This window comes from Lactuca virosa, chromosome 5 (assembly GCF_052849685.1).
Source record: "Lactuca virosa cultivar CGN04683 chromosome 5, Lactuca_virosa_CGN04683_v6, whole genome shotgun sequence".
NCBI lineage: Eukaryota > Viridiplantae > Streptophyta > Magnoliopsida > Asterales > Asteraceae > Lactuca > Lactuca virosa.
In genome coordinates, this window is record NC_136430.1 from 52,024,671 (window position 1) to 52,039,542 (window position 14,872).

Below are 14,872 nucleotides of genomic sequence, written 5' to 3' on the forward strand. Positions count from 1 at the left end.
GCCAGACCAAGAAATCTTCGAATCTCTGATGGAGACCTCGGAACCTCCCACTGCATCACGGCCTCTTCCTTGGCCGGATTGACCAGAATACCCTTCTGTTTGACAAGGTGCCCCAGAAACTACACCTCACGCAACCAGAACACACACTTGGAGAACTTTGCGAAAAGTCTCTCCCTCATCAGTGTCTCCAGCACCTTCCTTAGGTGCTCCTCACGATACTCCTGCGTTTTGGAGTAAACAAAGATGTCATCGATAAAAACTATCACAGACCGAACCAGCATCGGTCTACACACGCGGTTCATGAGATCCATGAACGCGTCAGAAGCATTGGTGAGCCCAAACAACATCACCACAAACTCGTAATGACCATATCCAGTCTGAAAGGTTGTCTTCTATACATCCTTGTCTCTGACTCTCATCTGTTGGTAGCCTGATTGCATATCAATCTTGTAAAACCAAGACACTCCCTGAAGCTGGTCAAATAAGTCATTAATCCTCAGCAGGGGATAATGGTTATTCACTGTTACCATATTCAACTCCCGGTAATCTATACACATCTGATGTGACCCGTCCTTCTTCTTCACAAACAGGATGAGGGCTCCCCATGGTGAACTTCTCGGCCTGATAAATCCCTTGTCTAACAGCTCCTGAAGTTGTGTACACAACTCCTGCGTCTCGGGAGGAGCAAACCGATATGGTGCCTTGGCTATCGAAGCCGCACCAGGAACTATGTCAATCTTGAACTCTACCTGCCTCTCCGGAGGTACCCCAAGCAAATCCTCCGGGAACACGTCCGGATAATCTCATATAATCGGTACATCATGCACGGTCGCCTTACCCTTATCCTGGGTATCTGTAACATGGGCGACATAACCTGCGCAATGTTGTTGGAGGTAGCACCTAGCTCTCGCTGTTGAACACAATGTCAGCCCATGATGCGGCCTCTCACCCTGAATCACCAACCCTTCCCTAATTGGGGTCCTAACTCGTACTAGCTGCTGCTCGTAGTCGATCACTGCCCCATTGGTACTCAACTAGTCCATACCCACGATAACCTTATTCCCTCACAAGGGAATGGGGACTAAATCCATGGAAAACTGCTTATCAAACAACTACAGTGTACATCCCTGATGAACCCTTGCAACCCGAACGCTCCTATAATCCGCTATCTCTACATCAAGTGGGCAGTCCAGCTCTCCTAGAGCTCCAACAATTCGCTTTCTCAGCACGAGCGATACAAAAGATCGGGTAGCCCCCAATTTGAATAATACCAGAACAGATATACCGTTCACAAGGAACGATCCTATAATGAAACACATAAACATAAGCAACAATCAATATAAATAAAGAGATAAGAAGAATATACATACCCATCACAACATTGGGAGCTGCACGTGCCTCCTCCGCAGTCATCTGAAAATCCCTGCTCCTCGTCGTAGGCGCCTCTGTCCGGACCTGACGGCCATCGGTAATCCTCAACGTAACAGGAGTGGGTGCCGCCACCTGTCCTGCTGCTGCTAAACTCGGACACTAGGACCTCTTTTGGCCCCTCTGATTGCACTGAAAGCAAATCAGATCAGATACTATCGTGGTGGTGGTGGTAGCTGTACAATCCCTGCTAACATGACCAGTTCAGCCGCACTTAAAGCTGCCCGAACTACTCGTCCTGCACGCCCGCCTCGTGCATCTTGTCGCACTTGCCACAGTGGCAGCGACCCTGCTGGCTCCTCGATCTGTGATCTAATACATTGGGCTTCTTTCCCGAACTCCCTGTCTGAACCCCATCTGGTTTCCTCTTCCTCTCCATCTCTAAATCCAACTCCCTCTCTCGGGCCCTCGCAATCATATCTTCCAGCGTCTTGCAGCTGGATCGGCTTACCAACTGGCGAATATCACTCTGCAGCATCTCATGGTACCGGGCCTTTTTCATCTCGTCGTCTGCCACGTACTGTGGAACAAGAATGGCCCTCTCCCTGAACATAGCGGTAATCTCAGTCACCGTCTCAGTAGTCTGCTGGAGATCCTGGAACTCCCTCGCAAGCTGTTTCACCTCAATCATAGGTGCAAACTCGGCACTGAACCTGGCCGAGAAATCACTCCTGTTCATCGCATCAAGAGCAACATCATCTCCAATGGCATGTCCAACCTCCTCCCACTAATCACGCGGCATGTCCTTCAGAAGGCAGGAAGCAAGTCGAACCATGTCCCCCTCGGGACAACGGCTGGTGCAAAAGGCGTTGGCGACATTGTTGGATTAATGTCTAAGTCCATAACTATATTTGGTATGTACTTGACCCGACCCGGCATGGTCCATTTGGGTTGCACTTCACCGACACAATTTATATGGATAGTTTTTTGAGAATAGTATATTTATGATTTATATTAATATATTATAAGCTCTAATATATTAATATGGAATCATATTATTTAATTAGTATTAATCAAGAATTAATTTAAAATTAATTAAGTGATCAAAAAGAACTAATTAAATATGGACTCTTATATATATATGGAATGGGCCAAGTTCATTTAGGTTGGGCTAAGCTTTCATGGATGGTCCATGGAGCTTTTAACCCATGGATCCTATGTAAATGAAAGGTCATGGGTATTAGGGTTTACATGGATGTAACCCTAATCCTCCATAATATATAAAGGGGTCCTTGGCTCACAAAATTGGCACAAGTGTGTGAAAATAAGAGTGGGCCGATTTTAGTGTGCATACATATTCTCTCAAGTTCTTCCAAGGTGTTTTGGTGATTTGTGATTCCATTTGAGGCTTCCACACTATTGGGGCTAAGCTCTTAAAGCTTGAAGACATCAAGCTACATCAAAAGGTATGTCATCTAACTAGAACTTTGTAGTATAGGTGCTTCATAATATGCTAGTTAGGATGAAACCTTAGAATAGTTAATATTTGCATGTATAATAGAGAAAACACAGATCCAAGGTTTATAGGGTTGCATGTACACCATAGGAGTGTTAGAATGCTCAAAACCCAACAGTGGTATAAGAGCCATGGGTTGTTTTCTGTTATATTGATGCAAATGTTTTATTTTCAAGTTGAGAAAAAAAAGGAAAAAGAACATGACGTTTGTCAAATTTTAAGATAATTACTTGTTTTTGTGAAAAACTAATTATTTGTAAAATTTGAATCATTTGCTATATGAGTTGAATTAGGTCAAATTTAGTAAAAGATAAAATGATATGATTATTTTATTAGTTTTAAAAGTTTGATCTAAAGAGTTTTTTGAATCCTCCATAAGTTATGGATATGAAATGGTTTTTAAAAAAATTGATTCAAAGTTTTTTATGGAGTTACAAAACTTGGTCTTAATGTTTTAAAGAATTCCATAACTTGTTATTAAGTTATGGAACATGAAAAGTTTCATCATAAAACAAGTATTTAACTCCATAAGTTATGGAATCCAAAAGTTTTCAAGAGTTACAAAACTTGCCCTCAAGTTTTGGAATTTGGAAAAAGTTTTTTTTATGATAAAAAAAATTGAATTCTAAAACTCTTGGGTTCATAACTTAAACAATTAATTAAATGGTTTTAATTTTGAATTTAATAATTGGAATTATGATGTTTTTATTGAATAATTCAATTAACTCTTATGGACTTTATTAATAGATAATTAAAGTGTTTAATGAAAAGGGAATTAATAATTCTATAATGACATGGTTTAAATTTAATTAAATTAAGAGTATAGTTTAATTAATAGATTAAACCACCAAGTATTTTAAATGTCTAAAATACACCCTTATACTATTATAATATTAAAAGTTTAATATATTATATGTATAAGAGCAAGTCCTCTTACCATTAGTAGGCCTCATTCACGAAGCCGGTCTATAAGGGGGGTATAAGGTTACTGCCTATAAAATGCAGTTTAATGGGTGTCCACTCTCACCCACCGCTTCCTTGACTGGTGGAGGGTCGTTAGCCGAACAGGTAGAACAAGGACTATAATTCTCCCTTCATTATAAGTATAATGATAAATACTAAGTAACTAAACACTTATAAATTCCCAATCTTAGTTACTTAGGAAAATGTGAATAAGGTGCTAATCCATGAAATTACACTTTGCACTTTGTTTTAGCTGTTAGTGGAGCGTGTGTGGTTAACCGGCACACTAACCTGGACTTAACAAGGTAGGCAAATGGTAACTTAATGTTTATCATAGTATCGTTGGAGCGTGTGTGGTTAACCGACACATCGATTGAGGGGTAAATATTAAGGGTACCAAGTATATTTGCATGGTTACTTCACACCTTGTTTTGTGATCCTCGGCATCCCAGTCACAAAACCTGAAGGGCACACTCGAGATTGAAACATGCCATTGAAAAGTTCAATGAATCTCAAAAGAATCTAGGAGTTTCAAAACCAATTAAAACCTAATAATACATTTCGTTTATCTTGGTGGAAATTGGTGAATCGTCATTCACCTACCTTCAAATATTTTATAGCTTGGATTACGGCATCCCTCTTCCAAGTTATAAAATAGTTTGTTGGGTCCTAGCCTTAATATATCATATTGGGTGTTATATTAAGGACTTAAATCAACTTTACGTGAATTTCTCCCATTGTTGATGTCTGGTTTAGATAACAATGATCTTCCCAAACCAAGCTTTCCTAATGAATATGACTTCCCGAGTTTGGCTCATGGAAGTCATACTTCTCTTCCTCCACCTCCTCCAATTATTCTCCCTAACCCACAAGTTCAAGGTCACTCAAGCCCTAATGGCAAGCAAGGTCTATGTGTGATCACATCTTAGAGATGAAGTCACATATTGACAAGCCGGGAGAGTTGGGTGTCAAAGTCTTGAGAAAGTTGGATGTTCAATCACTTTCTAAGTCACATAGTGAGTTCCTTTGGGACTACTATGAAACAGACTATGACATGAACCTTAATGATCATATCTATTTGCTTGGTGCTGCTGAATCAGCAATGATTTGGAACGATAGTAAAGCAAATTTGATTAGAAGATCAACTTCCCAAAAACTTTATGGAGAGTGACAATGGTGACACTGGAAATCCAAAAAAAGCATTCTCTTCCCAATGGAAAGGGATTGGCCATAGTCAACCCGGTTGACCAAATGGTAAAGAGAAAGGCTAAGTCTGAGATAGTCCCATTACCAAAGGTTCCATATGTTTATTATTCCAAAGGCAGGGGCGTTGATTTCAAAGCTGCCAAATTTACCTAAGGATGTTAAAGTCAATAAACTCTACATCAGGTAGAGCCCATTATCTAACTCTGTTAAGTTCTATTCTGAGATCCTCATTACATGATGTGACTGGGTCACATGTTGATGTTTTAAGAATCAAAGAATAGAGAGAAATCTTAAAGGAAGTATATGCTGATTCTGATCGCGAAGGTGGATTTCGATCGCATCAGAATTTTGAGCAGTTGCTTAAGAAGTTATGATATATTGCTAAGGAATAGATAACAACAATTTTCCATGTGGATTGTAAGGATAAGTTTTTCCGCAAAGTTTTAAAATAAAAGAAAATTGTTTAATTTTATTTATTTGAAGTATCCTTACAATGGCATTTGTGGAAAATTGTTGCTTATATGATTCCACTGACAGCAATATTGGAAAATGGATTTGATTTTTTCATTTATGGTAGTGTCTAAAATTACCAAATCAGGAAAGTTCCTCATCGCCCAAGTTTCAATTGGACCGAAACTTGGAATCATGCAAGTTGAATAGTATGATGAATGAGAACTTTCAAGCATTGGAAAAATCAAGACTAATTACTTGTTCACATGGATGTGTGAGTCAAGTGAAGGAGTAAAGGGATCGAGTACACATTCTTGTGCACTGGTCATGTCCACCACAAAGCTCGTTAAGACTATTTGATTTACTAAAGTTTAGTAAATATGGTTATACTTACAAGTTTAAGTATAATTCTGAAACATTGGAAAAGTCTCAATGTATGGCATTTGAATGGGAAGAATCAAATTAGGCAGAAAGATAAAAGTTTCTCAAATCTGAAAAGATGGGAGAGTACTTTAGTATCATGTTTGTGATCATCTTAATGATTTAGAAATCATATCACAATTAGTCCTCTAAAGGTCATCTTAGTACATTCTTATGACTAAGAAGAGGAGTCATGAATTGTTGAAATGGTTAGATCAGGAAGATGAGTCATACTTCAATCCAAAACAATTCTTAGAGTCATACTCCAAGATTGTAACTTGAGTGACATATCTTAAAGAAAGGTTTAAAACACTTGTCAAATGTAAGAGTAAAAGTGTCCTACTCTTGTACATTTGAAATTGGTAAGTTGTGATGTTTTGGACAAAACAAAGACCAACTAAGGCCAATTGTGTGAAGTGTTTGTCTTGATAAAGAATCCGCACTATCTCTTGAATATTTGGCAAGATAGTCTTATATGTCAAGAGGATAGTGGGAGTCTTAAAGATCCTAAAAAGAATTTCAAGAACTAATCAAGAATAAAACCTGAGGTTCTTCACTAGCACATGACTTGAGGTTTATAACCTATCGTGTTGACATATTCTGTGCCCATTCCAGTTAAAGTTGGCTTTGCATAGGAGTTCTGAAAGTTCTCAATTGGTTGCATAACAACTTGGAAGCAATGGCAGACCCTGTACTGCCAGGTGGCAAGAAGTTAAGATTGCATAAGTTCAGTCCATATGAGTTTCGATTTGTCATTATCCTTGTCTTGTGGCTATGGTTTTGACGATTCACATGGATAAGAACACATACACCATAAAATCTAAGGGTCATAAGGTTTCTCTCCGATTCATGAAAATGATGGTGAGGAAACACTTCCACCAAGTAGATTTGAAGCAGATGGCAAAAGGTCTAAACAATTGAGACTATGATTACGGCATCCCTTTTCATAGTTCTGAAATTGTTTAGACACACATGCATGTAATCTAAGGAAAGGTGTATGATTTTGATAAAGTTTTATCAAAGCATCTCGTATCAGAAATCTGAACTTTGGTAAGAAAGTCAATAAAGTATTGATTTCTAGAAGTCCAGCTGATTTCTGAGTACATGTCAAAGCTAGTGGGAGCATAAGTGTTATGCTAATAATCATCATGTTAGTGGGAGCATGATAATTATTGTTAGTGTTGCAAGTTAGCAATGTTAATTATAGAAAACAAAAGTTTCAATTCGTGAGGCTATAGGGATTGAAAAAGTTGTTTTGCTATAATTAAGGGAGAGGATATACTTCATTTCAGTTCTAAAGGCTTAGATTGAGACCTTAATCATCTTTAGTCAAGAATATATATATATATATATATGAATTTCATGTTGGATTGGTTCAACTTAAGGAAATTCTATATATTGCGTTCTCAAAATTCGATTATGATTACGACATCCCTCTTCATAGTCAAATTTTGAAAACATGGCAAATAAAAATATTGTAGCAAAAGACTGGTCTAGAATCATGTCTTTATGTGAGACATCATGAATCGTGTACCATTTGCTTTGGGTACAGGATCGATTGCATGTGCTATAATATTTGTCATTTCTAAATTTTTCCAAATGCCCAGAGGCATTAAGAAGGGAAAAGGTCTAGAATTGGATATGAATAAAATGATTAGGCAATTGTCGAGGACAATCTGAGGTTTACCAAAGATTGGTTGCCCAGGGACAGTTGGAAGTATAGTGCTAATTTTGGAAGGACCATATTGACATATTCTGAAAAGAGGCATCTCTTATTCAGAAGTGATAGTCAAAATGAGACTATGGAGTTGTCTCCATAGGTGGAAGTTATCTGTGTAAGATTAGAAAACTTAATGCAAGAAGCATGTCCAAAGCAATGTACTTTGAATATGAGACTTAGTTTCCATGGAGTTGATCTCCATTGGAATACCTTATAATGACTGTTGACAAGTCTTTGTGACTTTGTACATATTCATTACAGGAGGGTCAGTGCATATAACTTTAAAATCTAAACAGATTTCGATAAATGATAGGAATTTGAAATTCTCACATTTTTCGATAAGGATTTGGGAGTGTGAAATTAGAATCATTGAAATTATGTTCAATTGGTTTATTTCACAAAGTAAGGATCATAGACAAACATAGAGTGCATACTTGGTGTATGGCAAAGCTATTGTTTAAGAAAAACATAGTGTACATGCTTGGAACATGGGACAACTAGTGTTTTTAATTCAAGTATAAAGTTGATAAAACCGAAATAATGAATAATGAGTAATCAATATGGTGATAAATAAAAGTGTTTATTTATATTCATAGGGTTTGATACCATATTTGATTCATTTATTCTTGTGTTTCACTTTGCATGTTTTGACTTCCAGAATAACTAAGTCGCTCTTCCTGAATGATTAAGTTATTCAAACCATCCACAGTCGGTCATATGTTGGAAGTAGATATGAATCAAGACTGTCATGGGTTGGTTTGTAGAGGTCCAAGTTGGTGGACAAAGTGGTGCTACAACACTCATGAGTGCTCATAAGTTCTGAGTATTGGATTCAACTCGCGCTCATTTGAATCACTTCATGGATTTTATCACGAGTGATCATGAGACGATAATATCTTATATTCTTCAAACCTAGAGATATGAGTTGTTACTATGAGTTGGTTATACATTGATTGCACGAAAACGCATTTGGTAACTCGATGTTATAAAACGTGCCTTTGTGTATGATTCAACAAGTAGTAGAACAAGCCATATGAGTCGAAGTTTATCCATTCCTTTTACCTTCAGGATAAAAGCGATACCTGTGGGCCCCTCGATGATTTAGCGATGATGGCCAAGCCAGGACTGATTTGATTTGTTCAATCAGTCAGTCATCATAAATCGAAAATCAGGAAACAACAAATGGACAGAGAGAATGATTATAATCCATGTCTCAGTCCATATTATATCTAGAATGGAGGAATATATGATCCCTTATCTAATGGACAAGTCATTGACAAGGTCAGAGTTCGACAGCGGCTTTAAGAGCTACGATTGCCAGTTAGGTTTTGAAGTCATACTCAATAATAGTTTTAGACTTATCCAAGTGGGAGAATGTTGGATTAATGTCTAAGTCCATAACTATATTTGGTATGTACTTGACCCGACCCGGCATGGTCCATTTGGGTTGCACTTCACTGGCACAATTTATATGGATAGTTTTTTGAGAATAGTATATTTATGATTTATATTAATATATTATAAGTTCTAATATATTAATATGGAATCATATTATTTAATTAGTATTGATCAAGAATTAATTTAGAATTAATTAAGTGATCAAAAAGAACTAATTAAATATGGACTCTTATATATATATGGAATGGGCCAAGTTCATTTAGGTTGGGCTAAGCTTTCATGGATGGTCCATGGAGCTTTTAACCCATGAATCCTATGTAAATGAAAGGTCATGGGTATTAGGGTTTACATGGATGTAACCCTAATCCTCCATAATATATAAAGGGGTCCTTGGCTCACAAAATTGGCACAAGTGTGTGAAAATAAGAGTGGGCCGATTTTAGTGTGCATACATATTCTCTCAAGTTCTTCCAAGGTGTTTTGGTGATTTGTGAATCCATTTTAGGCTTCCACACTATTGGGGCTAAGCTCTTAAAGCTTGAAGACATCAAGCTACATCAAAAGGTATGTCATCTAACTAGAACTTTGTAGTATAGGTGCTTCATAATATGCTAGTTAGGATGAAACCTTGGAATAGTTAATATTTGCATGTATAATAGAGAAAACACAGATCCAAGGTTTATAGGGTTGCATGTACACCATAGGAGTGTTAGAATGCTCAAAACCCAACAGACATCAGCCAACCACTAGCTGCTAGCAATGGGGTCTCGACCCCATGATAGTCTGGAGCTTCACAAGCTCGGAACTCCATGAATGTCATCATGCGCGCCCCAATCATGGCCGCCATCTCGGTGCGGAATTCACGCAACCTCTCGTCAAGAATCTCCAAAATGCCCTCTTTGACCGTACCGAAGATCATAGGAGTCTGGTACAATATATTGCGCATGATTTAAGATGAAATGAACTCCCTCATCTGATCATCGAGCTGCCGGGCTCCAGAGCCCGAGCCTGATCCCTCACCGGCGCCAAAGCTGCCAACTGGTCTAGTGGGTAGCATCACCATACTATAAATACACCATAACAAACATCAGAATACTCGTCATAACTCGAGGGATCATACACACTACAAGTTTCTCTGGATTCATTTCAGCTCTCCTTTACTCGAGTACGGATCCTCTGCTTTCACTAGTACGGGCCCATACTACCTTCCACATCTATCAGTACTTTCCTCAAGAGTTGCCTTGACTCCACCAAGTCCCTTCTACTACTACTGGTCTTCACGCGAATCTCATCCTAGGCTTGCCCTAGGGTAACCTCTGACCCACACTCTACCATCAGCTACATAAGAAGTCCCTGCTATCTTCCACTAACTAGCTCGCGAATACCATTACATATTACTAAGATCAGATAATTCTTCGAATGATAGGTCTCTCCCTACAACGGTTGGACTCAAGCAAGAGTTGCGAAATACGGCTAAACCTAACCTTCTAAAATTATTTAGTCCTCGTAATATGTAAGTTAGCGTATTCGTTTACTAGTTAGTTAAAGATAGGTAGAACTCCTAAAATCACAAAGCAAGAAGCATTCGAGCATTGAGTAAACAAAACAAAGCATATCATATTCAGGTGTAACACCTCGTTTCCAAGACAAACCCTAAAATCTGAAGAAGTGTTTTAAGAATTAATTTATTCCGATATATGTATATATTTAAATAAAGAGTTTAGTGAAAAAGTGTGTAATTAACATTATAATTTGTTTTGGAGGTCCAAAAGAGTGTTTTCGGGGTTCGTAGTGGAAAGAATATTTGAACATATGGCTAAAGGATAATCAATTGGGCTCGTTTTGTAGTTTATGGACTTATATTGAAAATATTTTGTAGAGGAGGGGCTATTTGGGTAAATTTGGATTTAATTTGAAAGAAAAAGAGAAGGAAGGGTTGAATATGTCGTAATTGAGATTTTGGAGGTTAAAAAGGTAATTTTTGGATTAGTTTTGCAAAAGATCTTCAAGAGAGGGGCTGAATGGTAACTATTGGAGCTGATTTGAAAAAGATCCTATGGGGAGGGACCAGACTTGTAAAATGTGCAAAGGTTTGATTGGAGCGGGACTTAAACCCGGTGTCTTCTTTCCCTCCTGTTACATTGCTGAAAGCCTAACCCTACCTACACTTTCAGTCGCCACCATTGTTGAATACATTTCCAGTCGCCACCTGCCTTCCTCTTCGCCATCGAAATGTCACCACCATTTCCGGACGCCGTGAACAGCCGAGAGAGAACCACCATACGTGAACCCTTCCGCTACCACCACCCGACTCCCTCTCGTTCTCCGATCTGTTGAAGCTCTGAGGGACCGCCGGCATCCATGCCGCTATCCAGCGCCGTTGTTGCTCCAGTTGCCAACGAGGACCATGAAATGGCGTCTTCTTCTCCTGCCGCTCCTGCTGTCGTCGTGTGTTCAGTTTTCCTTCTCCGTTTCTCACTCGCTACGCTCAGCCACGTTCGTCGCCACCGCAACTCCAAGTGACACCCTTCTTCATTGCTCCAGTTGTCGTCTGCCATCAGTTGTGGCTGCGCGGATGCGCGTTCAGTGACCTTGTTCAGGCAGGTGGTTTCTGCTAGCCGAATACGTATGTGGATGCTCTATCTATTGACCGGAAACATCATAGGAACCACCATGGCAGCTCACCATGGTGGTCGTTATCTTGTTGCCGCCATGAATGTTCATTGTTCTGCCACCACCAACTGTCGTGTGGTGGTGGCTGTGTGCGTGTTTTGGTGTGTGTGAGTGTATTTTACGAAGTGTCAGGTTGTGTAATGTATTGTTTGGCCGAAACATTCAAGGAAACAACCCGTCACCGCCGTAAGGCGGTGGTTTCCACCTCACACCGCCACCTTGGGTGGTTGTGTGCTTTTGTGTGTGTGATTGTTATTTTGGGGATGCTTGGACATTTTAGCCAAAAACCATAACCACCACCACGAGGTGGTGGCCGTCGCCGTGAGCCACCGTTGACCACCACTACCCGAGGTGGTAGTAGGTGGTGCCCAACTTATGTAACACAAACTGACCTAAAAACTTTACCGATGGATTAATCGGCATGCGATTGGGTTGAAAACCCTAATTAGGGTTTTGAAAACCCTAATTAGGGTTTTGAAAACCCTAATTTTGGGAATGTGAGTTTCGGACTTGTCGGGACCCGTGTTTGGACCTTTGGATTTGGGATTTTGAATTACGCCTGACCACATTTTATGTTTGGTCTAGTGGAGTGATGGACTTAATGGATTAAGTCCTTAATGGATTTTGTCCTTAATGGGTTAAGTAAGAACACTTAACCCTAATCGTCATTTTATGTGAAAAACCCTAATTAGGTTTGGGTTCTTGTTGGGTCATTTCTTGGACTAACTTCCTGTAGGCCAATTGGGAACATTTTTAAGGACTAAGGAAATTATTGGGCTTTAGGATAAGGCCCATTGGAAAGGCTTGGGCCCAATTTGGAAAATTGGGCCATAAATGGGCCATAATTAGGCCTTGATGATTATGAGATATTGGACCATCGGAATGCCAAGTGTTTGGAATAGAATAAATGGTTGGGCCATAAGATAAGTCCGTGTAGAGGTTTGGGCCCAATTTGGAAAATTGGGCCATATGTTGGTCCTTGGTTCATTGATTGGTGTTTGGGCTTTCAGAGTGTGTGTTTGGACCTTGGTTTTACACCAAGTTAGGTTAAGGGTAAAATAGTCTTTTTACCCCAAGCATGGAATTATATCTATATATTGGAACTCAATTATTAATTGGGTGTTGTTTTTATGTTGACAGTTTGGGAATCTGTCAACCAGCAGCTAAAGTTTTATCTATGGGACTTCGGCAGTGTGAGGTGAGTCTCCACATCATACCAATGGGTCAAGGCACCAAGGCCGACCTATTTTGTGATATGTGGTACACTATTTGATGTAGTGATATGTGGTATACTAGTTGGTTATATGCTATGTGCTATGCTAGTTATTTATATGGTATTGCATGAAAGAACATGGGGGTGCCCATGTCACTTGGTTATAAGACCATGTGGGGGTGCCCATGGCATTCCGGGTAAAGACCATGGGGGTGCCCATGGAACTTGGTTATAAGACCATGTGGGGGTGCCCATGGCTTTCCAAGTAAAGACCGTGGGGGTGCCCATGACACTTGGTTATAAGACCATGTGGGGGTGCCCATGGCATTCCAAGTAATACCATGGGGGTACCCATGGCACATAGGTGTAAGACCATGTGGGGGTGCCCATGGCATCTGGGAGTAAGACCCTGGAGGGTGTCCAGGGCGTCCTTATATGTTTATATGTATGGCTTATGTGATTGATATGGCTCACGTGATTGATATGGCTTACGTGATTGATATGGCTTATGTGATTGATATGCCTTATGTGATTGATACGGATTATATAGTCATGCGGATTATGTGGGGTATATGCTCTGGGGAACTCACTAAGCTTCGTGCTTACAGTTTTGTTTATGGTTTCAGGTATCATCAGTTTGGAAAGGAAGGGCCTGGCTTGAACGCAGCGCACACATCTGTGAATATCATGCTAGTTAGGGCTAGGAGATATGTCTTTATATGTTGTATGAGTTGGTAGACTTGCATGCTAGTGCTGAGTAGTCAGCGATAGATTGGCCAGATATGTGATGCTGGTAGCCTTGGAGATATTGGATGCTATGCTGGAATGGGAATGATTATTGGTATTAGTAACTGCTAAGTGTATGCTTTTAAACTTGTATACGGTTAGGATCTTATAGCCTTAGAATAATTGATTTGGCCTTATTTCATGTTCCTTGTCTGGTTGTGGTCCTAGGGTAGAGTCTATTATTCGACAGTCTATTAGATCATGTTCTGTGTATAATTTGCATGCATAAGGCAGCCGACAGTGAGGATGGATGGATGTGCATAACACGAGTTGTGGTATGTGGGATGAATGTTTTATGATAGTTCTTTGGATCGGAGTGCTACTGCACAAATTTTGATTGGTTTGTGCTTTGTGGAACTCTTGAATGATGGGAGTCAACTACTAAGTGAATATGACGATATTCAGGAGGTGGATGGCTGGCATCATGAGGAGTTCTTCAACAACTGGTGGAAGGGCGAGGTGGGGAACCTTGGAAAGCCTAGGATATGCTCCAGTGAGTTAGTGGGGCAGTTCGGTGAGGTTGGGAACCTAGGGAGATCCTAGGAGTTGCTTCGGTGGGTAATGTACTACTGTTTAGTGGATATTTGGTGTATCGGTTTGAGAGGGTGACTTGGAGGATTCAGGATGATTCTTGAGGAAAGTATGGATAGGTGTGGAAGGTAGTATTGGGACCGTACTACTGAAAGCACAAGATCCATACTCGAATCGGGAAGAGTCTTGGAGAAGCTAGGAAGCCATGGGGATGAGGATTCTGGGGTATATTCGGATCTCTTGAATGTCAGTTCGGTATGGTGTTGATCACTCAGGAATTGGATTCGGATTCTGGTTCTGGCTCAGGAGCGGGGCCTGGACCAATCGATGTGCGATCGCAAAAGTGTTGGATTAGTGTCTAATTACATGACTATTTTGGTATGTACTTGACCCGATTATGAGCATGGTCCTTTTGGGTTACCTTCACCATAGCAATATGTAGGATGAATTAAGGAGAGAAAGGTTTAATTATGATTTATTAATATATTATAAGAATAATATATTAAAGGAGAAATCATAATGTTTAATTGATATTAGTCAAGAATTAATTAAGAATTAATTTTGGGGCTAAAAGAGACTAATTAGACTTAAGGGACTTGTTGTGTAATTATAAGATAATTATATAATT